At 43.4% G+C, this 24,281-nt stretch overlaps 1 protein-coding gene across 4 annotated transcripts in view; it reads left to right on the top strand.

The window, feature by feature from the left end:
- HPN (hepsin) overlaps positions 1–24,281 on the top strand; it is a 445,048-nt gene that overhangs the window by 190,471 nt on the left and 230,296 nt on the right. For 2 of the 4 annotated variants that reach the window (XM_085616008.1, XM_085616006.1), the window contains exon 2: positions 23,961–24,071. The exons of the other annotated variants lie outside the window; for them this stretch is intronic. The gene's annotated coding sequence lies outside the window, so the exon portion shown is untranslated. The remainder of the gene's footprint in view (positions 1–23,960; positions 24,072–24,281) is intronic. 4 annotated transcript variants of the gene reach the window in all.

Below are 24,281 nucleotides of genomic sequence, written 5' to 3'. Positions count from 1 at the left end.
CAAACAGCTCTGCACTACCCAAAACCCTAAATCACTAGCCCCAGCACTACTCCCTACACTACACATTCACCACTGCACTACCCTAAACCCTAAATCTACCCCAGCACGACCCCCTACACTACCAAACATGACTGCACTACCCTAAACTCTAGAACACGACCCACTACAGAAACACAACTGCACTACCCTAAACTCTAAAACACTACCCCCAGCACTACCCCCTACACTTCACAAACACCACTGCACTACCCTAAACCCTAAAACACTACCCCCAGCACGACCCCCTACACCACACAAACACCACTGCGCTACCACAAACCCTAAAATACTACCCGCTACCCTAAACCCTAAAACACTACCCCCAGCATGACCCCCTGCACTACCCAAACACCACTGTGCTACCCTAAACCCTAAATCACTATCTCCAGCATGACCCCCTACACTACCCAAACACCACTGCGCTACCCTAAACCCTAAAACACTACCCCCAGCACAACCCCCTACACTATCCAAACACCAGTGCACTACCCTCATCCCTAAAACACAACCCCCTACAGTACCCAAACACCACTGCACTACCCTAAACCCTACATCTACCCCCAGCATGACCCCCTACACTACTCAAACACCACTGCACTACCCTCAACCCTAAAACACGACCCCCTATACTACCCAAACACCACTGCACTACCCTAAACCCTAAAACACGACCCCCTACACTACACCAACACCTCTGCACTACCCAAAACCCTAAAACACTACCCCCAGCACTACCCCCTACACTACACATTCACCACTGCACTACCCTAAACCCTAAATCTACCCCCAGCACGACCCCCTACACTACCCAAACACATCTGCACTACCCTCAACCCTAAAACACGAACCCTACACTACCCAAACATCACTGCACTACCCTAAACCCTAAAACATGTCCCCTACACTACACAAACAGCTCTGCACTACCCAAAACCCTAAATCACTAGCCCCAGCACTACTCCCTACACTACACATTCACCACTGCACTACCCTAAACCCTAAATCTACCCCCAGCACGACCCCCTACACTACCAAACATGACTGCACTACCCTAAACTCTAGAACACGACCCACTACACTACAGAAACACAACTGCACTACCCTAAACTCTAAAACACTACCCCCAGCACTACCCCCTACACTACACAAACACCACTGCACTACCCTAAACCCTAAAACACTACCCCCAGCACGACCCCCTACACCACACAAACACCACTGCGCTACCATAAACCCTAAAACACTACCCGCTACCCTAAACCCTAAAACACTACCCCCAGCATGACCCCCTGCACTACCCAAACACCACTGCGCTACCCTAAACCCTAAATCACTATCTCCAGCATGACCCCCTACACTACCCAAACACCACTGTGCTACCCTAAACCGTAAAACACTACCCCCAGCACGACCGCCTACACTACTCAAACAGCACTGTGCTACCCTAAACCCTAAAACACTACCCCCAGCACAACCCCCTACACTATCCAAACACCAGTGCACTACCCTCATCCCTAAAACACAACCCCCTACAGTACCCAAACACCACTGCACTACCCTAAACCCTACATCTACCCCCAGCACGACCCCCTACACTACTCAAACACCACTGCACTACCCTCAACCCTAAAACACGACCCCCTATACTACCCAAACACCACTGCACTACCCTAAACCCTAAAACACGACCCCCTACACTACACCAACACCTCTGCACTACCCAAAACCCTAAAACACTACCCCCAGCACTACCCCCTACACTACACATACACCACTGCACTACCCTAAACCCTAAATCTACCCCCAGCACGACCCCCTACACTACCAAACACCACTGTACTACCCTAAACCCTAAAACATGACCCACTGCACCACAGAAACACCACTGCACTACCCTAAACTCTAAAACACTACCCCCAGCACTACCCCTATACTACACAAACACCACTGCACTATCCTAAACCCTAAATCTACCTGCAGCATCACTCCCTACACTACCCATCCACCACTGCGCTACCCTAAACCCTAAAACACAACCCCAGCACTACCACCTACACTACTCAAACACCACTGCGCTACCCTAAACCCTAAGGGCCCGATTCACAGAACTAACTTAAGACAAAATCCTAAACTTACTACCATTTTGGTATTCACAGAAGGCACTTACTCATTTTGGTATTCACAGAAGGCACTTACTCATTTCGGTATTCACAGAAGTTAGGAGTCCTAACTTTAGGACTCCTAAATGCCTTCTGTGAATACCGAAATTCTTAAAATTAGGAGTTTTCTCAGTTTAGTAGTAGTATAGTTATGACTCTTAACTTTAGGACTCCTAAATGCCTTCTGTGAATACCGAAAGTCTTAAAATAAGGATTTTTCTCAATTTAGCAGTAGTAAAGTTAGGAGTCCTAACTTTAGGACTCCTAAACTGAGAAAAATCCTAATTTTAAGACTTTCGCTATTCACAGAAGGCATTTAGGAGTCCTAAAGTTAGGACTCCTAACTTCTGTGAATGCCGAAGTGAGTAAGTGTCTTCTGTGAATACCAAATTGAGTAACTGCCTTTTGTGTATACGAAAATGGTAGTAAGTTTAGGATTTTGTCTTAAGTTAGTTCTGTGAATCGGGCCCTATAACACTACCCCCAGCACGACCCCCTACACTACCCGAACACCACTGCACTACCCTAAACCCTAAATCTATCCCCAGCACGACCCCCTACACTCCTCAAACATCACTGCACTACCCTCAACCCTAAAACACGACCCCCTACACTACCCAAACACTACTGCACTACTCTAAACCCTAAATCTTTCCCCAGCACGACCCCCTACACTACCCAAAAACCACTGCACTACCCTCAACCCTAAAACACAACCCCTACACTACCCAAACATCACTGCACTACCCTAAACCCTAAAACACGACCCCCTACACTACACAAACAGCTCTGCACTACCCAAAACCCTAAATCACTACCCCCAGCACTACTCCCTGCACTCCACATTCACCACTGCACTACCCTAAACCCTAAATCTACCACCAGCATGTTCCCCTACACTACCAAACACCACTGCACTACCCTAAACCCTAGAACACGACCCCCTACACTACAGAAACACCACTGCACTTCCCTAAACTCTAAAACACTACCTCCAGCACTACCCCCTACACTACACAAACACCACTGCACTACCCTAAACCCTAAAACACTACCCCCAGCATGACCCCCTACACCACCCAAACACCACTGTGCTACCATAAACCCTAAAACACTACCCGCTATCCTAAACCCTAAAACACTACCCCCATCTTGACCCCCTACACTACCCAAACACCACTGCGCTACCCTAAACCCTAAATCACTATCTCCAGCATGACCCCCTACACTACCCAAACACCACTGCACTACCCTCAACCCTAAAACACAACCCCCTACACAACCCAAACACCACTGCACTACCCTAAACCCTACATCTACCCCCAGCATGACCCCCTACACTACTCAAACACCACTGCACTACCCTCAACCCTAAAACACGACCCCCTATACTACCCAAACACCACTGCACTACCCTAACCCTAAAACACGACCCCCTACACTACACAAACACCTCTGCACTACCCAACACCCTAAAACACTACCCCCAGCACTACCCACTACACTACCCAAACACCACTGCACTACCCTCAACCCTAAAACACAACCCCCTACACAACCCAAACACCACTGCACTACCCTAAACCCTAAACCTACCCCCAGCATGACCCCCTACACTACTCAAACACCAGTGCACTACCCTCAACCCTAAAACACGACCCCCTATACTACCCAAACACCACTGCACTACCCTAACCCTAAAACACGACCCCCTACACTACACAAACACCTCTGCACTACCCAAAAACCCTAAAACACTACCCCCAGCACTACCCACTACCCTACACATTCACCACTGCACTACCCTAAACCCTAAATCTACCCCCAGCACGACCCCCTACACTACCAAACACCACTGTACTACCCTAAACCCTAAAACACAACCCCCTGCACCACAGAAACACCACTGCACTACCCTAAACTGTAAAACACTACCCCCAGCACTACCCCTATACTACACAAACACCACTGCACTATCCTAAACCCTAATTCTACCTGCAGCATCACTCCCTACACTACCCAACCACCACTGCACTACCTTAAACCCTAAAACACTACCCCCAGCCCGACCCCCTATACTACAAAAACACCACTGCACTACCCTAAACCCTAAAACACTAGCCCCAGCATGACCCCCTACACTACACAAACACCATTGCACTACCCTAAACCCTAAAACACTACCCCTCACACTACACAAACACCACTGCACTACTCTAAACCCTAAAACACTACCCCCAGCATGACCCCATACACTACACAAACACTACTGCACTACCCAAAACCCTAAAACACTACCCCCAGCACAACCCCCTACAATACACAAACACCATTGCACTACTTAAACTCTAAATCTACCCCCAGCATAACCCCCTACACTACCCAAACACCACTGTACTACCCTAAACCCTAAAACACTACCCCGAACATGACCCCCTACACTGCACAAACACCACTGCACTACCCGCAACCCTAAAACACCTCTTACACTAAAAAACCCTAGAAAAGTAACCCCCACCCCATGCCTAATCCCCCTTACCTGTTACTCCTCGTTGTTCCTGCTTCATGTCGTCTCTGATTGGCGGTGCATGTCATTGTGAGGAAACGGAACAGCCTATGTTTCCTTACAATGACGTGGATCGTCTACATTTTTTTAGAACGCATCGTCATTTACCATACATACCTTTACATAAATTTGTTGTAAAATGTGTGTAGTAATGACTTCGCGATGAACAATGCATGCATGGTAATGCATGCGTTGTAATGGTATTGCGAAGTAAAAAAGTCATTGTAACAGCTGTTTACCGTTCAAAGCTGCTGTTCTTCAGTGAGTCTTTTATTTGATTAGGAGGAAGGAATGTGCTTTTTTCCGAAAAGTGCATTCCCGGCTGTTGTATTGTGAAAGTGTCCACGTGGCCTGGTTTCACTTCCGGTGAAAGAGTGGAAGAGTCGGTTTCGATCTAAAGGAGTTCTGTTGTTGGATGGGGCCAGTGCGACACGTGATCAGAAAACACAGCTAATGGAAAGCGTCCACCCCAAAGTGTGGAGCAGTGCCATGAGAGGTCAACGAGTGTGCGTCCCCCCGCAGTTTGATCATACTGTGCTGTTCTAGGTTACGGGAGGCAGAAGCGGCATCCATCTACAGGTCCTCTTTTACACTAAAAAAGGACCAAATGATGCTTTACTTTCTTTTCTTCTTCTGCTGCACCATCTGTTCTTCCTCCTCTAATACAAGTGGATCAACTTCGGCAAAACTAGAAGCCATAGTTGTATTAAAAATAAACAAAAACACAAAAAGGTATATCAATATAAAGAGAAGCAAGAAACAGGTCTTCTCTCTATCAAGGACAAAAAGTAAGGGAAATATCAGAAGGATGGATCCTCCCTCTTTCACAATGAAATTGATTTCAACCAATCAGATTCTTTTTTTCTTTTGCTTGATGAAATCGCGTAGGGTGCACGCACTCGTCACGCACCCTTCGCGCACCCCCGAAAATCATATGTATCATTATACACTATAAATAAAAATTTCTATATACTTTTAATAAGTATATTAGCAAAACTCTTCAGTCTAATATCATATTCAAACTTTCTATAGTCATTTTTTCAACTTTAAAAGTACGCCGAAGTCTCGACTTCGGCTCGATCTCAGCGCGATCACGGTACGACTCCGGAAATACAAGTGGGGAGATGTTGCGCACATTAAGCGGCTACACCATGAATTTCATAACTTTACTTTCGTCGAAATTATATTGAATATAATACTTTAAAAATACTTTTATTAATACATTTAGACAAACACTTAAAGGAAAAGTTTTATTTATAATTCATTTAAAGATATTTCATACTTTACAAATTACGCCAAAGTCACAACCCAAGTGTGACTTTTCAAAATGTCTACCGGAATGCGCACAGCCATCGTGTAGGATGCGCAAAGGGTTCGCGATTTCTGTATAATATTACAAAAATAAAGAATGAATATAGTTTTCCTAAATAAAAATTATTCACAATTTTTTTAAATATATATATATATGTATAGGAAAAAAATAGGATTGAGGTACATTAGACTTACAGATCAAATTTTCATTTAAAAAATCTTTGAAATTTACTGAAAAAACCATAGGTTTTAGGCACGTTATGGTTAGAAATTAGCTAGGTTTTTTCAGTGAATTTCTAAGGTTTTTAAATGCTAATTTCTAAATATAACGTGCCTGAAACCTATGTTTTTTTTAGTGAATATATATATATATTCATTAAAAAAAACATAGATTTCAGGCATGTTATAGTTAGAAATTAGCGTTTAAAAAAACATAGAAATTCACAGAAAAACCATAGAAGACTTCTCAAGACCTGGCTCTTTGAACAGTAGCAGCTTCCCCCCCAGCGCCTTGAGACCCTCACGGGTATGTAGTGTGCTTTACAAATGCCATGATTGATTGATTGATTGATAGGTTTCAGGAACGTTATAGATAGTTGGACATTTCACTCGTACAAAACCAGAGAAATTCCCCCTTTATAGTTAGTTCAGCTAACTATATCTTGCGCCCCCGCAATGCACTGCTGATGATGTCACATATTACATCACTCATGACATGGTCAGTGACATCACAGATGACATCACATATGACATCTCAAGTTTTTTTCTGTGAATTTCTAAAGTTTTTTAAATGCCAAATTCTAACTATAAAGTGCCTGAAACCTATGTTTTTTTCAGGGAATTATATATATATATATATATATATATATATATATATATATATATATATATATATATATTCACTGAAAAAACCATAGGTTTCACACACGTTATAGTTAGGAATTAGCATTTAAAAAACCTTGCAAATTCACTGAAAAAACCATGGGTTTCACACACGTTATAGTTAGGAATTAGCATTTAAAAAACCTTAGAAATTCAGTGAAAAAACCATAGGTTTCACACACGTTATAGTTAGGAATTAGCATTTAAAAAACCTTAGAAATTCAGTGAAAAAACCATAGCTTTCACACATGTTATAGTTAGCTGGACATTTTACTCGTAAAAAACCAATGAAATTGCCCCGTTATAGTTAGTTCAGCTAACTATAACTCGCGCGCCCGCAATGCACTGCTGATGACGTCACATATTACATCACTCATGACATGGTCAGTGACATCACTCATGACATCACTGATGACATCTCAAATGACATCACTGATGACATCACTGATGACATCATCCTTGTGATAGAGTGGCAGACCTCCTCTTCCCCTAATATAACCTTTGACACACACATTCAAAAATAGAGACTAAAATTTACAAAACAATGGACATACCAATAACAGTTACAACAACCTCTTCAGTAATTCTAAGATCCGCATACACATCCACTCATTCACCAACAGTCCAATACAGTCACTCATACATGTACTCACTCATCATATGTACTCATACACCTATACATCCTGTTACACAATGCCACTCATCCATAGAGCAACTCACACACATAGTCACTCATGCTAATAAAGAATCAAACATACATTTACTTGCATATACAGTTATACACACACCACCACACTTACTTTTACGGAAACTTACACATACTTAGTCTTTTAAACAATCACTTATAGAAACACATACTTATTCATACAGGAACTCTTTCAATCTCTCACATATACTCACATATATACACCAATAGTCACATATACTAGTTTTAAACATATGTAGTTACTCATAAAGACACTATTGAGACAGTCATTCACTCACTAACACACCCATACACACACTCATCCACCCATGCAGTCCTGCACACATGCTCTGTTCAACACATACAAACAGTGAGTCACTCATTCATGCACCTATGCACTACGTAATACCCCCCACCGAACCATGCAGACACTCAGACTGATACTCAAACAACCAACTAATAACCTATATAGACACCCCTGTAGCTACTCACCAACCCATGCAGCCACTTATACACAAAGTGAGAGACTGATACAGATATTTACATATTTAAACATTACTCACTAAGCCATGTATTCACTAAGATACACTTAATCAGTCAGTTATACAATCAATTTTTCAAAAACAAATCATCCATTTAGACACTTATATACCCATTTATTCTTCCATCGTCCTTGAGATATACATATATAAAACATATTTAATTTTCAGAAAAATACACATTCACTGGATGATGTCATCAGTGATGTCATTTGAGATGTCATCAGTGATGTCATGAGTGATGTCACTGACCATGTCATGAGTGATGTAATATGTGACGTCATCAGCAGTGCATTGCGGGCGCGCGAGTTATAGTTAGCTGAACTAACTATAACGGGGCAATTTCATTGGTTTTTTACGAGTAAAATGTCCAGCTAACTATAACATGTGTGAAACCTATGGTTTTTTCACTGAATTTCTAAGGTTTTTTAAATGCTAATTCCTAACTATAACGTGTGTGAAACCTATGGTTTTTTCACTGAATTTCTAAGGTTTTTTAAATGCTAATTCCTAACTATAACGTGTGTGAAACCCATGGTTTTTTCAGTGAATTTGCAAGGTTTTTTAAATGCTAATTCCTAACTATAACGTGTGTGAAACCTATGGTTTTTTCAGTGAATTTGCAAGGTTTTTTAAATGCTAAGTTACTTTACGCCATTCGTGGCGTGCGCGCCCACTTAACGCCACCAAAAGCACAGGGGGTGGGGTCAATGTGGATAGTGGTTTTTTATTTCGATTTTATAATTTTATTATAATTTAATGCAATTTTTTTAATAATTTATGTACTATATCCTGCATTATCGAAAGGTTTTTTTTTATGCATTTTTTTCCGTGCGCGTACGGTAAGCTGACGCTACGCGCTTGTAAAATACGCGTACGGTAAGCTGACGCTACGCGCTCTGGACGTAATTAGTGCAGCGCGCCTACGTGATACGTGCGTGCTGTACGCGTATACCCGGAAGCAACGTCGCGGTTACGCAGGGGCGTGTAATGCGCATGCGCGATACGTGATACGTGCGTGCCGTACGCGTACACCCGGAAGCAACGTCGCGGTTACGCAGGGGCGTGTAATGCGCATGCGCGATACGTGATACGTGCGTGCCGTACGCGTACACCCGGAAGCAACGTCGCGGTTACGCAGGGGCGTGTAATGCGCATGCGCGAAAGTGACGTAAGCGCTGCGTAAGCGCACCGTAAGCGTCACGTGCGCGCACGGTAGGTCATGTGACTTACAAAGAACACTTTTTATTGGTTGAAATTACTTTCACTTCCAGAAACTTCCCACACCACACCCCTTCCCCTCTTTACTGCTTGTAAGAACACTTTTCATTGGTTGATACTACTTTCAGTTCCAGATTCTTCCCACACCACACCCATTCCCCTCATTTCTGCTTGTGATTCTCTAGGAGCAGGAGCTGGATTGACATTGGGATACAATGGCAGAACAGCACATCTCTTCTGAGAGTGAGGCCAGCAGCACCACCATGATCCAGAGAAGGAGGAAACAAAAGACTTCTTTTGTATGGGAGTATTTCACTTTTCCAGAGGGGGAGAAAAAGGTCAATGCTCCAAAGGTCACTTGCATACTTTGTGATCGTGTTTTATCAAGAGGAAATCCAAGTAGGAAATATTCCTTTGGAAATCACTCTATGATGAGACACCTTCAGGACAAACACCCAAGGACCTTTGCTCAACATACTGGAGAAAACTCTTCAGTAAGTCACCAGAGCCCAGCCTCAGATGCTCAGCCGAGTACATCATCGGCAGCTCAGCTGAGCCCTCCTTCGGTTGTTGGAGCATCACCTTCTTCTTTTCCTTTGGACATCAACCCTCGATTTGCGAGTGTTGAAATGAGGTGTACAAAATGTGGTGGTCTTATTGTTTTTGGGGAGGTCAGTCTTCCCCTTATTAACAATAAGATAGACCAGCATGTTTGTAGACGCTCATAATACTCCCATTCTTTCTTTCCTCCATCCCTGTATGAACCCAACGGCTCTTATAAGAGCCAACCTTACCTCACAATTTTTTTTATTTTTTTTTAAGCTTCCCTTTTCGCAAAAAATTTTTTTCCGCGTAATTCCGCAGGTCGCCGTGCGCGTACGCTACGCGCATATGGCGATTTTTCGAAAAAATTTTTTTTTTTATTTTTGCCCTTGAGGGTCCTTCTGGGACCCCCTGACCAAGGCTAGGGGGTCAGGAACTGTCGAGCCTGCCCCCTTTTCACATTATCCACCTTTTTTATTCACCCCCCTGACAGTTCGAGAGAGAAAATGGCGGCCGCCGCTTCCTGGTTTCGACCGATTCGAATGTTTACTAAGATCTAACAGCCAATCAGAATCGCGCTCGCGCACGCCACCGTACGCGTACCGTAAGCTTACCGTAAGCTTACCGTAAGCGCACGGTAAGCGCACCGTAAGCTTCCACAGATATATATATTGATTTAAAGGCTATTTTCTCAGGATCTACTGAACAGATTTACACCAAACCTACAAAAGGCACTTCCTTGACCTGAGGACTACCTCTCTGCCAAATTTCTAGTAATTCTGTTCAGCCGTTCGGGCTGTAGCTCGTTCTAAAGGTCCTATGGAAAAATGCATGGGAAAAACGCGTTTTGGGACCCCCCTTTTATCTCAGCCCCCGCTTGACGAATCCCCCCGAGACTTTCAGGGTAGGAGCGGAGCGTAGCGCCCCACCTATTTTGAGAAATTCGCGAGGATTCGTCGACCGGCGCCAAAGTTATTCAAAATAGAATGTTGAGGTTTTCCTATGGAAAAGGGGTCCTAACTATAACTACCTACTGGCGACCGCCAGTGGGTAATATATGTATATATATTTAATTAAAGCGGAGGGGGCTGCCTGGCCCCACTCCCCGAGCCTATTATGCCATCAGTGCAGGCAGGGAAACAGATTAAAAGTCTAGTCCCAGCTGGTGGGAGCATTTTTAAAGCTTCCGCCGGCTGGGAGCAGGCTTCGTGTTTGCTCCCGTTTGGCAGGAGATAAAAAAATGCTCCTGCCAGATAGGAACAAACACATGTTTTCCTGCTCAAGCTGGCAGGGAAACTACAGTGTGCAGGTTTTTCAGGACACAGCAAGACAGCCAGCCCCAGGGGAAATGGTCCCCAGGCCCATTAAAGGCACAGGGTTGCCGTGTCCCCCTCCCCTTACTTAAGCATTACGGCCCTGGGCTGCCATTTTGTTTTTGTTTTTTCTTTTAGTTCTTATTTTGGCCCATCGATTAATTATAATGTCACTTTAACGTTATTTTTTTTTTCTGAATCTGTATTTTTAAAATGGATATCAATTTATGTTTATCATACCTAATTATAACATCACTTTAACCTTTACTTTTCATCATATTCTAAATTTAGCATCTATAAAACTTTTTTCAGGCAGGCAATCTCATTGCGAATGACCTTGTGTACCACAAGTACAGCATTAAAACTGCTGTATTGTATCCGGGTATCATTGTTTAAAATGTTGAAATCACCGGGATTCTCTAGGCACCCCTTCCCACTATACCCACATGAGGGTGGATAAAGTATGTACTCACCATGCCCTGTAATATGCCTTTGGCGATTATTTTCCAGGACTCCTGTATCAAATCCAGGAGTCCTATAATGACAGCTACAACATTTCATCCCTATATTGTAGCCATGTAATCAAACACTCCTGTACCGTGGTTCCTACTTGTGAATACTGTACCGAATTGGACGATGGAAGAAAAAGCTCCCTCAGCTAATCAGGTTTGATAATTTTTTGTATAATGGAACAGTGGTACTGATACCCCAGTATTCCCACTAATGAATACTAACTCTTTCTGAGTGGTAGCCCTTCTTTCCCAGTCCAAACCCCATTTTAAATGCTTATTTGCTGAAAACGGTTAACCACACTTACACCAGATCATAAAAAGCACGGTTTCTGAGTAAGGTTCTAATTTGATGTCATTTAGTTCTTTTGTTTTTTTCTTTATCAAAGAAATAACGTTCCTCTGGAATTATATAAATTAAAATAAAACAAAAATGTACAAGTGTAAATCTTTTCAAAAAGGAGCCAGAGCAGTGCTTAATTTGAGCCAGTGGTTTCCGGTGCTCAGCACCGACAGTTAATCATCAAACCAACGCTTTTCATGCGTACCAGTTAAGGACACTTTCATTTCTGCCATGCACGGGGTGATTAAATGATTTCTCCCAGATGCTGAGCTGACGCCCAGACTTGAACCTGATTCCCTAGCTCCGAAGTCAGCTGCTGAAGCCATTATGCCCCTAATCCTCAAGTTGGTTCTGTTTTAGCCAGTGCTCGCAGAAGAATTGGGCTGGTGCAAACTGCCTCCTGACAAGAGCCCGGCACTTCTTTCTTTACAAATTAACCACTGAGCTGCCAGAAGGAATTAAATTTGTAGTGAAAGTTTTGTGCATAATCGTCAAATGACGCCATAGCTATTAGGAAAACAAAAAATGCCTTTCCTGTAGAATTTTCAACTAACTATAACCACACTTAGCTAGTATTCTATTTTTTTGTCACTCATTTTGCTGTTTTATATTTCAGCTTCTCTTTACTTAGCTTAAACTTGTTCTTGTAATTTTCTTTATGTGAGAATATCATGAATGTTAATATGGGACTGAAGAATATTATAGCCAAAATATCAATTATCAGAATATTGTCAGTGTAGGTATGTATAAGTAATTATAAATGTTTTATTCTTAACTCCACATCTATATATGTTGACCATTAATGACACATTGAGGATATACACATCGTCAACATACATAGATGTGGATTTAAGAATTGCAAGCAATATTTACTTATATATGCTTACCATGATAATATTTTTGTGGTCGATGTTGTGGCTACATTATTTTTGCTGTACTGTATTACATTTAAAATATGTAGTACCAAACTCTGAAATTATCTACTGAAACATTCAGCTCAGATAAGGTGTTAGAATTCACAATTTTGCCGAGGAAGTTGTGTGAAGGTACTTATTGCAGGAAATTCACAGAATTTCTGTTAAAAGTTTAGAAAGAACATTTGTCACAAAATAGAACATTTGCCGGTAATTTCTTCTGCACAGACTACTTTTTAAGGTATTTTTTCATGAAAATATATATGGTATTTTTAAACAAATAACACCAAGTTAATTAAGTTTCTGAAATTGAGTATATTGAAATAAAATGCTTCCAAAAACTGACAGAAGCTACGTATGCAAACTCTGTACGCCCCATGTTACAAGTGCAAACTTGCATTATTGCACATGAATATTGTATGGGTTTTCTTTTTCGTAAGTCCGAACACTCAATAGAGTTCCAGTAGTATCAGGACGTGGTCAAAATTTTTCCAAGGCTGGAATGTCAGCTCTTGGATGCTGCTGTCACTCACTACCGTCTTTGTTGATATTAGCTGGCAAGGGGCTTGATGACTAAGCATTTTGGAAGTGGACCTTTGGATGGCACTTAAACAAGATGAAAAATGCTTAACGTGTTATTTGGAACAGATTTATATTTTAGTTTCACAACATTGACTATGCTTGGAGTTTTGAGGCTGTTCTCCATTCCATTAAACATGTTTTTATAGTTATTTTTTTCAATTGTGTGAATGCTTCAAATATAGCATAAATCCTCCTGTCTCTGACAATATTTATTCAGTTAGTAAGGGAGAAGCTATAAGGGCAGTGGCGGTGGGCATGTACTGAGGGTGGTGTGGCGGGTGACACAGAAAAAAGAAATACACTAACCCTCCTGCGTGACATGACGTCCTCCTCCTTCGGTCTTTTCACATGGCAGGCTCCAACGTGGGACCAGTCAACTCCCCTAACCATTACTGGTGCTGCTCTCACCAGCATGAGAGCAGTGCCAGAACTGAAGGTAGTGGACTCACACAGTGCTCTCAAGAGCTTTGGGGGTCTGAGCCTTCTCTAACCCAGCTGTCTAAGACAGCTGGGTTAGAGAAGTTTAAAATGCTCATGTTTGGCCGGCTGTCGCAAGACAGATAGCCAAAGTGACATGCACATTTTAAACTTTAGTGAACAGCTCCCTGTTGCCATTCGTCAGCACTGGCCTCCGCCCTGACCTGTGACTTAGTTTGGGACCGGTGGGTTGCTATAAAAAGAAAATGGTAATAAATAAACTTTATTACCATTTAATACTTCAGCTCTGGCCTGGGCCTATTTTTTTGTGGGTGGACGCTCCACCACTCAAACGGAGGAGCCACTCCTTTAAAAGGGGACTGATTTCACTGTTGGTAGAGGGGCTGTTAATATGTAAGAGCATGCTGCACATTGAAAGCAAAAGTTTCATTTGAAAACAGGAATGTACAATGAAGACTACCATTACCAGCCACTATTTATCTTCTGCCACGTCATTGCCTATGAAGGAGCTCCCATCATACCAGTATTCTACTTTAAGGCTATAGCAATTCTAAATGCCTTTTCCTGGACTTGGGCCTATAACAGGAAAGAAGATATTAAATGACTGATTGCTATTCAAACTAACACTCACACAGAGAAGGAATTAATCTAATGTTTCCAATGTTTGTACACATCTGCTGCTGTGAACAAAGGCCTCATGGAGCCAGAGGGGATTTCAACCCCCTCAGACTCCGTGAGATTTTTGATTTACAAATTAGAACATTCTGCCCTCTAGGGGAGGAATGTTTTAGTAGCCTTCGAGCCCTCCGCAGCGGGCTCTACCAGCCATTAAAGGTCCACTCCCTTGTTAAAGACCCGAGCCACATGGAGCGGGTCTTTAATGGCCGGTCGACCCTGCTACGTGGGACTCTAAGGCTATAATATAGCATTCAATGCTAAATCCTTTATCATTGTCATGGCCATCTCTCAGAAATATAGACCCCAATGACCTTTAACAAATGGAATAGCCAAAGGAGGAATGGGTATAATGCTGTTTGACCATTTTACTTATGATGAGTTAAGGCCTTCTGTTAATTCTTTGAAGAGAGAGAGATTGGTATCCCCCTTCTGCCAAAGTCTTGCCACACAGGCACTGTGATTGAAAACAGTTGTTAGACCTGGCATTCTTGGTGTTGTTTTCCCCTGTATTTTTGCCTCAGCCTCCTGTGTTTTTGCTGTGTGCTGGACTTTGTTATTGCTGGTCTACATGCTTTGGGCACTTTGCCACTGCTGTTCAGTGCCAAATTGCAAGTGCTCCTTCTGCAAATTGTTATTATGGATAGGTGTTTCCATAATAGCATAAAAGCGTATCTGACTTACTACTAAGTCCCTAGTATAGGGCACTGCATGTGCCCAGGGCCTGTAAGGAAAATGCTGCTAGTGAGCCTGCAGCACTAATTGTGCCACCCACACAAGCAGTCCTTTAAAAACCGGTCTCAGACTTGCCACTGCAGTGTCTGCATGGAGTTTTTACTGCCATGTCGACCTGGTAAGTGCACCCACTTGCCAGGCCCTAACCTTCTCTATTATTACATGTAAGTCACCCCTAGGGTAGGGCCACGGTATCCCTGTGGGCAGGGTGCAGTGTACATGAAAGGTAGGACATGTACTGATGTGTGTAACATGTCCTGATAGTGAACTACAGTGAATTTTGTTTTTCACTGTTGAAAGGCTATCTGTCTCTTAGGATAGAATGGGAGTTTATTTATAACATCTTATTAATATATCTCTCCTGTGTGTCTGTGTTGGGTTGTGTATTGATTGTCTGGTTTTTGAGTGACAGGGGTTGGAGATGTGCATTCACTGCAGACTGCCACTTGGGGTGTTTCCAGGTGTGTTCTGCCTTGCCTGGATGTGTCAGGGCTGGGCTGAATTGACCAGGGATGCATTTTAAGTTGGGGGAGGAGATCTCCTTTCACCTTAATGGGCCTGGTCTTCCTTACACAATGCTGTCTCGGCTTCTCTGCCACCAGAGAACAAAATAAATTGTAATATAAATGTTGGGGCCCAGACCCCGGACTTTAGATTACTTCTGGACTCAAGAGGACCCTCTGCCAAGGAGAAGTACTACCCCTTTGCTATGTGCTGTCTGGTGTTGGCCTGCAGAAGCTGTTTCTGCCAAGGAGAGGAACTGTGTGTGTATCCTGCTTGAAGGGCGTCTCCAAGGGCTTAGAAGTAGAGCTTGCCACCTGTTCAAGAAGTCTCAGGAACAGCAAAGATTTCACCATCCTTCTGGGCACAATCTCTGGAACAGGGGATTTCAGTTGTCACAGAGGAGAAGAGCAGCAAACTCTGTCACCGAGTCCATCGCTGGATTCATGTCCTGCAGACAGCACAGAAGGCAATGCTGCACTTCGCACCACAACCTTGGTCTCACCATCACCTTTGGACGACCATCTGTGAGCCACTGCTTGCCCCACATCCTGTGGGCACTGCACTCCACAACGCCTCCCTTCACTCTACCATCAGGATCTCACGGACACCGTCGCTGCCTGCTGGAACATCGATCCGCTCCGTCGCCTGCACTGTGACCTGCCAGCACCGCCTCACTCCACATCACAGCCCTGGTCTCACCAACACCGTTCGACAACCGTCACTGAGCCACTGTCAGCACCGCCCCTTGAGGGCACCGCATGCTGCACTGCTTCACTTCGCATCGCAACTACAACGGTTGCCCCGACCGACTCTAACCAATGGGATTGGGCACAATGAAAAAGGTACTGTCTACCAGTCTGTTGACACTGCAGCTGACCTGTTAGACTGTGCCATTTGCAGCATTGCGGTAGCCCCGGACAGAGTTACCGACTCGGAAGAACTGTGTTTTTGAGATATTTCTGCAATTTTAAGGTTATCTTGCTCAGTACCTATTTATAAGTACTGTATGTTGGACTTTTGTCGTTTTTGGTCTTGGCTGGTTTAGATAAAGATTACTTATTTTTCTAAACTGATGTGGTGTCCATTTGTAGTGTTTTCACTGCATTACTGTATGTGCCCAAATGCTTTACACACTGCCGCTGAGATAATCCTGTCTGCTCGTGCCAAGCTACCAAGAGGATGAGCATGGGTTATTTTAGAAGTGTATCCCCCTTACCCTGGCTAGGAAGAAGGGTTCCTACTTAGGCAAAGGTGCAAACCATTGCCAACTAGAGACCCCCATTTCTAACAATAGCTTATTAGTCAAGTAAAACCATAAACATTGCAAAAATCATACATTATAAAATGTTTAGCTAAAAGAATCTTAAAAAACTATTAAGTATCAAAGCAACCTTTGCACTTTTTAACTGGAAGACACTATCACTATTTGCTGCCTTTCGTGGTATAAAAGTGAAAGTACCAGCATAAAAAAGGCTAGCTGGGATCAGATAAGGCACACCAAGAAAAACACCTACCTATAAATCTAAAAGAAATTCCTCATAAGGTAACTTTTTCCCTGATTAACAAGACTATATATACTTGACTGTGATGTTAATGGTAAATCTACCGATAAAGTGGCAGTGTGCAAAGCTATAGGTGTGAAGGCCAATGTGCAGTTCTACATATCGGGTAAAGTGCCCATGTGAAATAAATAACTGCTTCATAGGCAGATATGACCATGTCTTGATGGGATAGGGAACATCTTCTATCGCTTTCCCTAGCAGCCCACCCTTATACGCCAATTTACCCCTTCAAGATTATTAGTAGGGGTGGGCGGAATTTGCAAAATCCACTTTCGCAAATTATCGCGAAAATGTTAAAAATTATCGCAAACACGCGGAAATATCGCGAAGATGCGGAAGTTTTTTTCCCGCATGTTCGCGAGATTTTCTGCATGGTTGCGGCTCGCCAACTTACCCATGTGGTTGCTCGTGGGAGCGGCCATCTTGTTTTCAGTTGTCTCGTGGTGCATGATCGCGAGTAGAAAGACGTGATCGCGCGACGCATGACGTCACTGCGGGCGCGAACTGTCGCGAGACAGCGCAAATGGCTAAAAACAATACAACATCTCATGGAGAACGCGACCGGATCAAGAAAACTTGTCGGTGAACGCAGGGATTCAGGTAAGGAGATCGCGCGCGCGCAAGAATGTATTATTTTACAGCGCGAGCAAAAACCAAATTATCGCTAAGCTGTGGAATGAGGAAATTTTGACATTTTCGCGCTTTCCGCGGAACGCGAAAATGTCAAATTATCGCAATTTCCGCGAACGGAACAAAATTTTCGCCCAGGCCTAATTATTAGCAAGAGCTGACTGGATTAACCAAGCATTTTCATTGCTTTCACCACTACCAGTAACATGCTAAAACCCCACCATGACTAAAGCAGCAGTGGTGCGCACCAGCTCTTAATTGTCTGCTCCAACCCCTTCTTGGCATCAGGACCTGCCATTGCATCCCCCACAGTCCCTACGCAGCCCTGGGAGTGTATGATGATTACATACAATGATAAAGGAGAGAGAGGAAAACAAAGCCCTGCAAATACCTCCTCCCTAATATACTAGTACACACAAAGTGGTATAGCTAGGCTGCAGATATCAAAAGTTTGGCTTGTTACTGCTGTATGCTAGACACAATGATTAATTGTGAAAAGCAGTTTGTGGCATTCATCTTTGCTATGTCTGCTTCCCAACAACAGTCATGTCAGTAAGGGCTCAACCACTCAATGTGAGAGGATCAGATGTAGCAGTTCTAAAGGAAAATAAGATTGTCTTGAAATAAATGTCAATGATGTATTGCTTCTAGGTTTTTCAGAAAAGATTAAAAGATCATGAGCGATTGGAAGAGGGAAATTAGTAACCCACCGTCCTGACTTTAGTTGACATGTTTCCGCCATCGTAGTAACCACTAAAGTTGAAGAGGCTATCATCAGAACTATGAAGATATCTACGTGTCTCAAATATCAGTGAGCTTGGGGTGTAGTTGACCCATACAGTGACAAACAAGCAAGTAGCAGCCTAAACGCGAATAGCAGTGAAATTGTTCATTAGATGAATTTGTGACTTCAAGGAGATAATCTGTCTCTCCACCCCATGAGGTCTCTTGCTCTTAATATCAGCAAAAACCCTGAGATTTGAGCAAGTATCCGTGCTTGTTCTTTTTTCGTCTTTCATTATTGTTTCCTAGTATCCAAGTAGTCTGTTTTACCAAACAAGCTCCTTTGCCATGAATAGCAAAAGATGGATTTACTAGACTGGCCGACCATACATATTTGGCAGCGGAATGTAACAGAAGTCTCTTTTCTTAGAACATCAGCCCATCTTTATTCCTCTTGTAGAGCAAATACAGATCATAACCACAAGTTGTTCCAACAAACATGTTTGGTGGACCTTTCAAACAGACATGTGCCATGAACTGCAGATCCTGTTACACAGGTCAATTAAATACAAATCAACATAGAAGGTAGTGTGTACAGAAAGCACCATGACACACAGACCATGGTTAAAACTAGAGAGACCTTTTAAAACACCCTAGGCCACCAACAATCAAAGCCCATGTTAATTATAGTGATCTTTATTTGTAATGCAGGTCCATAAAACAAGGCCATAACTGAACACATCAACAATCTATGTTTTGTAGGCAAGTCAGGGAAACACAGACGGCAGTAGCCTGAGACTAATAGACATGTTGAACAAATAGTCATTTGTTGCTTGTGACCTCTATTTCTCTTCATTCTTCTGGGCACCTGTTTTTATAGTCATCCACCGTTCAATATATGTCAGCCATTTGCCCTCGTCTGAAGTGACTTCCATGTGATGTACTGACCATCTGAACTGATTCCAGAACAGTTGCCAACACTTTCACCCAACTCTGAAAAACACTATTCCAGTATGGAAGATCTCATGAACAAGTCCATGTTGACAGTCTTACACTGACAGGTGCATATAGTGACTGGAGATTCTTACATATTACCCCAATATGTTCCTGAGAACTGGAATGTGGTTACAGTCAATGTCTTCCCACTTCTGGCGGACATTCCCAGTGCCCATATATGAGAGAGGAAGCTACACTATACACTCCTGCCAAGTATCCCTGCTCTAACGTGACAACCATTTTTGTTGAAACTTACCTGCAACCTTATTTGTTTCCTTCATTATAGTGGAATTTCCGCAATAGATTTGGGGAGGTGCTACCTCCATTTGCTTTGGATGATGATGATTCTACATTGGGAACCCAATACTGTTCCCTTAGCTATTTCATCAGACTTTGTTTCATTTTCCCATTGACTTTCACTCAATTGCATATTTAGTCATGAGTCGAATGTTACAAGTAGTTACAAGTTGAAAATGTTTGGTGAAAATTTACTGTCTAATGCAGGGTTCTCCAAAGTCAGTCCTAGAGGGATGGATCAATGCCGGATATTTAAGATAAATACATTTATCTAAAATGGGTATATGCTGAAAATCTGGCATGGATCCGGCCCTCCAGGACGACTTTGGAGAACCCAGTTCTAAGTAATTGAAGGACAAAAAAGGCCAGGCCAAAGTAAGGAGAATTAAGGGAAGAGCCAGACACCCAAATTATGTACTTTTACAACATAGAGGTGGCATTATCCAAACAAAGATTATGTATAATATTGAGTGGTTTCCCATCAGGAATCTGTACCTGTTTGATTAAAGACCTTGTAGCACATGCATATTACCTTGTAAGCTATCCTTTGCATGACTTGGAGGCAATCTATATATTATTAAATGGCCAGAGAAATGGTATCCATTCCCAAGGGTTTTCAATGTGCATATCGCGCAGATACAATGTACCAACGTAGTGAAATTGAGGTATTTCTCCTTTTGCGCCTCCCTTACGCCTCGGAGGCATAGGAATCTGACAAATTCCCAAGTCTACAAAATCTTGTAAATCAAGGAAGCCGTCAGGTTCCACAGAGGTTGCATGGGAACATCCACAGCAGCCCTCATGGTACACCCCTTTCACGCAGAGTAATGTGTGAAAGGGGTCCATATTTACAAGGCGCAGAAAAGCCACTCAAGGTGGCTTAATGTGGCCTTGTAAATATAGGTAGGCACACTGCGCCACCGGTACATCAAAAAAAGTGACGCACCGGCGTCACAATGGACTTCTAAATAAGCCCCTTAATATTTGATATTCATTAGGTTTTTAGATTGAGCCTAGAACAGCGCATGCGCTGTTGCTCGAATTTTTTGATTTGGGACCGTATTAAAATGTCCGTTGCTCTATGTGACCTATTAGTACACAGGTTGCATCGCAAATTGAAGGGTGAAATTTGCAAGTACTGTTTGCAACCTCTGTGTGCATACAATAACTATGTGTCTAGTTATTACAAACATCGCTACAACTACAAAAAGAGAGCCACATTTTTTTCTTGCAGCACCAATTTAATAAAGTGATTTTTAAAATAGTCATTTAGCACAATCATCAATTCTAATTTATTGTTAAAAAGTCGAGACTCAAGTAATTAGGTTATCAGCCTAGTGCTTATACAAAGGGTTCCTTGCATGCGTCTTTGACTGGAATGAAACTGACGGCTTCTCTTTTTTTTGTCTTTAGAGGTTCATGTGACAGGGTAAGGCAGGATGTCCAAGCCTATTATGGTTTAAAAAACAATTTAACAGCCTTTGTGTTTAATAAGACATACTTTATTGTCTTTACCGAGAGGCTCGGGGGTCGATTCCGATCCTGGAGAAATATTCCCCGTACGAATCGTATCCGGATTTTTTTACGTACGAATCGTACAAGTCCCGTACAAACTGGCAAGTACGATTCGTATGTAAAAAACACCATATGAATGGCATTGGGAATATACCCCGACACGTCCTCGGGTCGGAAAAAGTGTCCGACACATCCCCGGACATTTTTACGTACGACTCGGCAAACCGACGTCCGAACGCGCAAGTACGATCCGTCCCGTCCGTCCGAATCCACAACCGTATGGTAAAAACACCGTGCGGAGCGGACCTCCACAGCAACCATGGAGACGTCCAAACATGTGCCCGCATACGCGCCGAACACCCCCCATGTCCACGACGTCCCCCCAGCCCCCCCGTATGTACACGACGTCCCCCCAGCCCCCCGTATGTACGAGACGTCCCCCCAGCCCCCCGTATGTACGCGATGTCCCCCAGCCCCCCGTATGTACGCGACGTCCCCCCAGCCCCCCGTATGTACGGTGCGGACCCCCACCCCCGTATGTACGGTGCGGACACCCACCCCACCCCTGTATGTATGGTGTGGACCCACACCCCACCCCCCGTATGTAAGGTGCGGACCCCCACCCCACCCCCGTATGTACGGTGCGGACCCCCACCCCACCCCGCACCGTAGATACGGGGGAGGGGTGGGGGTCCGCACCAGACATACAGGGGGGTGGGGGTCCGCACCGTACATACGGGGGGTGGGGGTCCGCACCGTACATACGGGGGGGCTGGGGGGATGTTGCGTACATACGGGGGAGGCTGGGGGGACTTCGCGGACATACGGGGGGCTGGGGGGACGTCACGGACATACGGGGGTTCTGGGGGGGTGTCCGGCACGTACCGGGCCCCCTTTTCCTCACGCTTCGCAGCGTACTTAGCTTTACCGGTACTTTTTGTGTGCCGTAAAAATATAGCCGTCCGGAGTGCTGTCGGTACGAATCATACTTGCTGGTACGTAAAAAGCTGCCTAACTCCGGCCGCATGTCGCGTACGCGCTGTTCCGGATCACATTTGTATGTGTTTTTGTGTCGTCGGTGTTTTGTACGATTCGTACAGAAATGGTGTTTCCGTGCAAATCGTACTTGCATGTTTGTATGGTGTTTTTACCGGGTACAAGTCGGACGGAGAAAACGCTCAGACCGACGGTTCGTACCCGGTTTCTCCAGGATCGGAATCGACCCCTAAGTAGGTAAATTGTGGTAAAATACACTTTAAAACTATCACATTTTTTCAGACAAATGGCAGAAACATATCTTTTCTTTCACACAAAAAAAGCTAATGGAATCTTTTATAAACACACCTCGCCAATAGCTCAACAATTGAAAAAAAGGGTTTTGTGCCAAAAATATATTCGAATATGACAAAAGAATTGATTCTAGGAGAAAAACATATTTCTCACAAACTAAAATCGATGCTTAAAATATACTTATTCCCTGCAACTTTCAGATACATCGGAACACTTTTCAGATTTTAGCCATGTACACGCTAAGTTATTTGTGTGCCTTGATTAAAATATTGAACATCTCAGTTTACAGTGATTTTACAATTTCTTAAAAATTCCTCCTGTAATGCAACACGAAAAATGCATCCCCTTGTTCCAGTGCTCGACCTAGCCCTAGCTGGACATTAGCTCCCTGGGCTGGTACGATTATGCCTCATAGGTGCTGTACAATACGTTTTAAAGTGATGTCAAACAACCAAAGCTATATCTCCACTTTTTTCAATCCACTTGTCACCCACTGAGGTATTTATTTATTATGCATGATTTGTTTATGCCAAACCCATTTGTAGTGGATTCTGCGACCACTCATTTGCAGATATTTTCAAAGGAGAAGCACATACAAATACGTGTGAATGATTTTCCTGTTCTAACACAATTTAAAATTCGCGGTTACCAATGAAACAATAAACGTGTACTGTCATATTAAAGCATAAATAAATACAAATATAGACCTTGAGATCATCCTTTTGAGAAGTGATGACAAGGGAACAGGGCAAAGAACAATCAGTGCTGGCAGAGCGTTCCCACACTGCCCTTTTGCTCATTAACCAGTTTGTTACACTGACGTCAACCCTGGTTCCAGAACAACTACGTTGTCACGGTCCAAGAATTGCCAAGTTTCTAGCAAACCTCCTTAATAAAGTGGTGTTACAACATAAACACATGGATAGATTCTGAGCCTACAGCTTTGGTGCATGGGAATGACACATAATCTTGTCTCTCTTTCTTTTAAGAGTGTTGTCCAAATTCAACATCACGATACCCTGATTCCGGATCGCGACGTCTGCTTCTGGACTCCAGGTGGATCATTAACTTTTACCCAGCAGAAATGGCAGCAAAGGACGGTGAGTAAAGCAAACAGACGGCTGGTGGGGTTCCCAGGACAGGACAATATGTCTCCTCTTTGGCAGGGTTGGCATTAAACATTAACTTGATGTGGGATGATGGACAAGTAGCCTTCCTCCCATGACATGTCCAAGAGGTGATGGAGAGAAGTGGAATTTCCCGAGAGCACAGAACTGGTCCTTCCAATCCCCTGGAACCCAAATGTCTTT

Source organism: Triturus cristatus, chromosome 7, assembly GCF_964204655.1.
Source record: "Triturus cristatus chromosome 7, aTriCri1.1, whole genome shotgun sequence".
Classification (NCBI taxonomy): domain Eukaryota; kingdom Metazoa; phylum Chordata; class Amphibia; order Caudata; family Salamandridae; genus Triturus; species Triturus cristatus.
The sequence above is the reverse complement of the archived record's forward strand: the minus strand, read 5'-3'. Positions and strand labels throughout refer to the sequence as shown.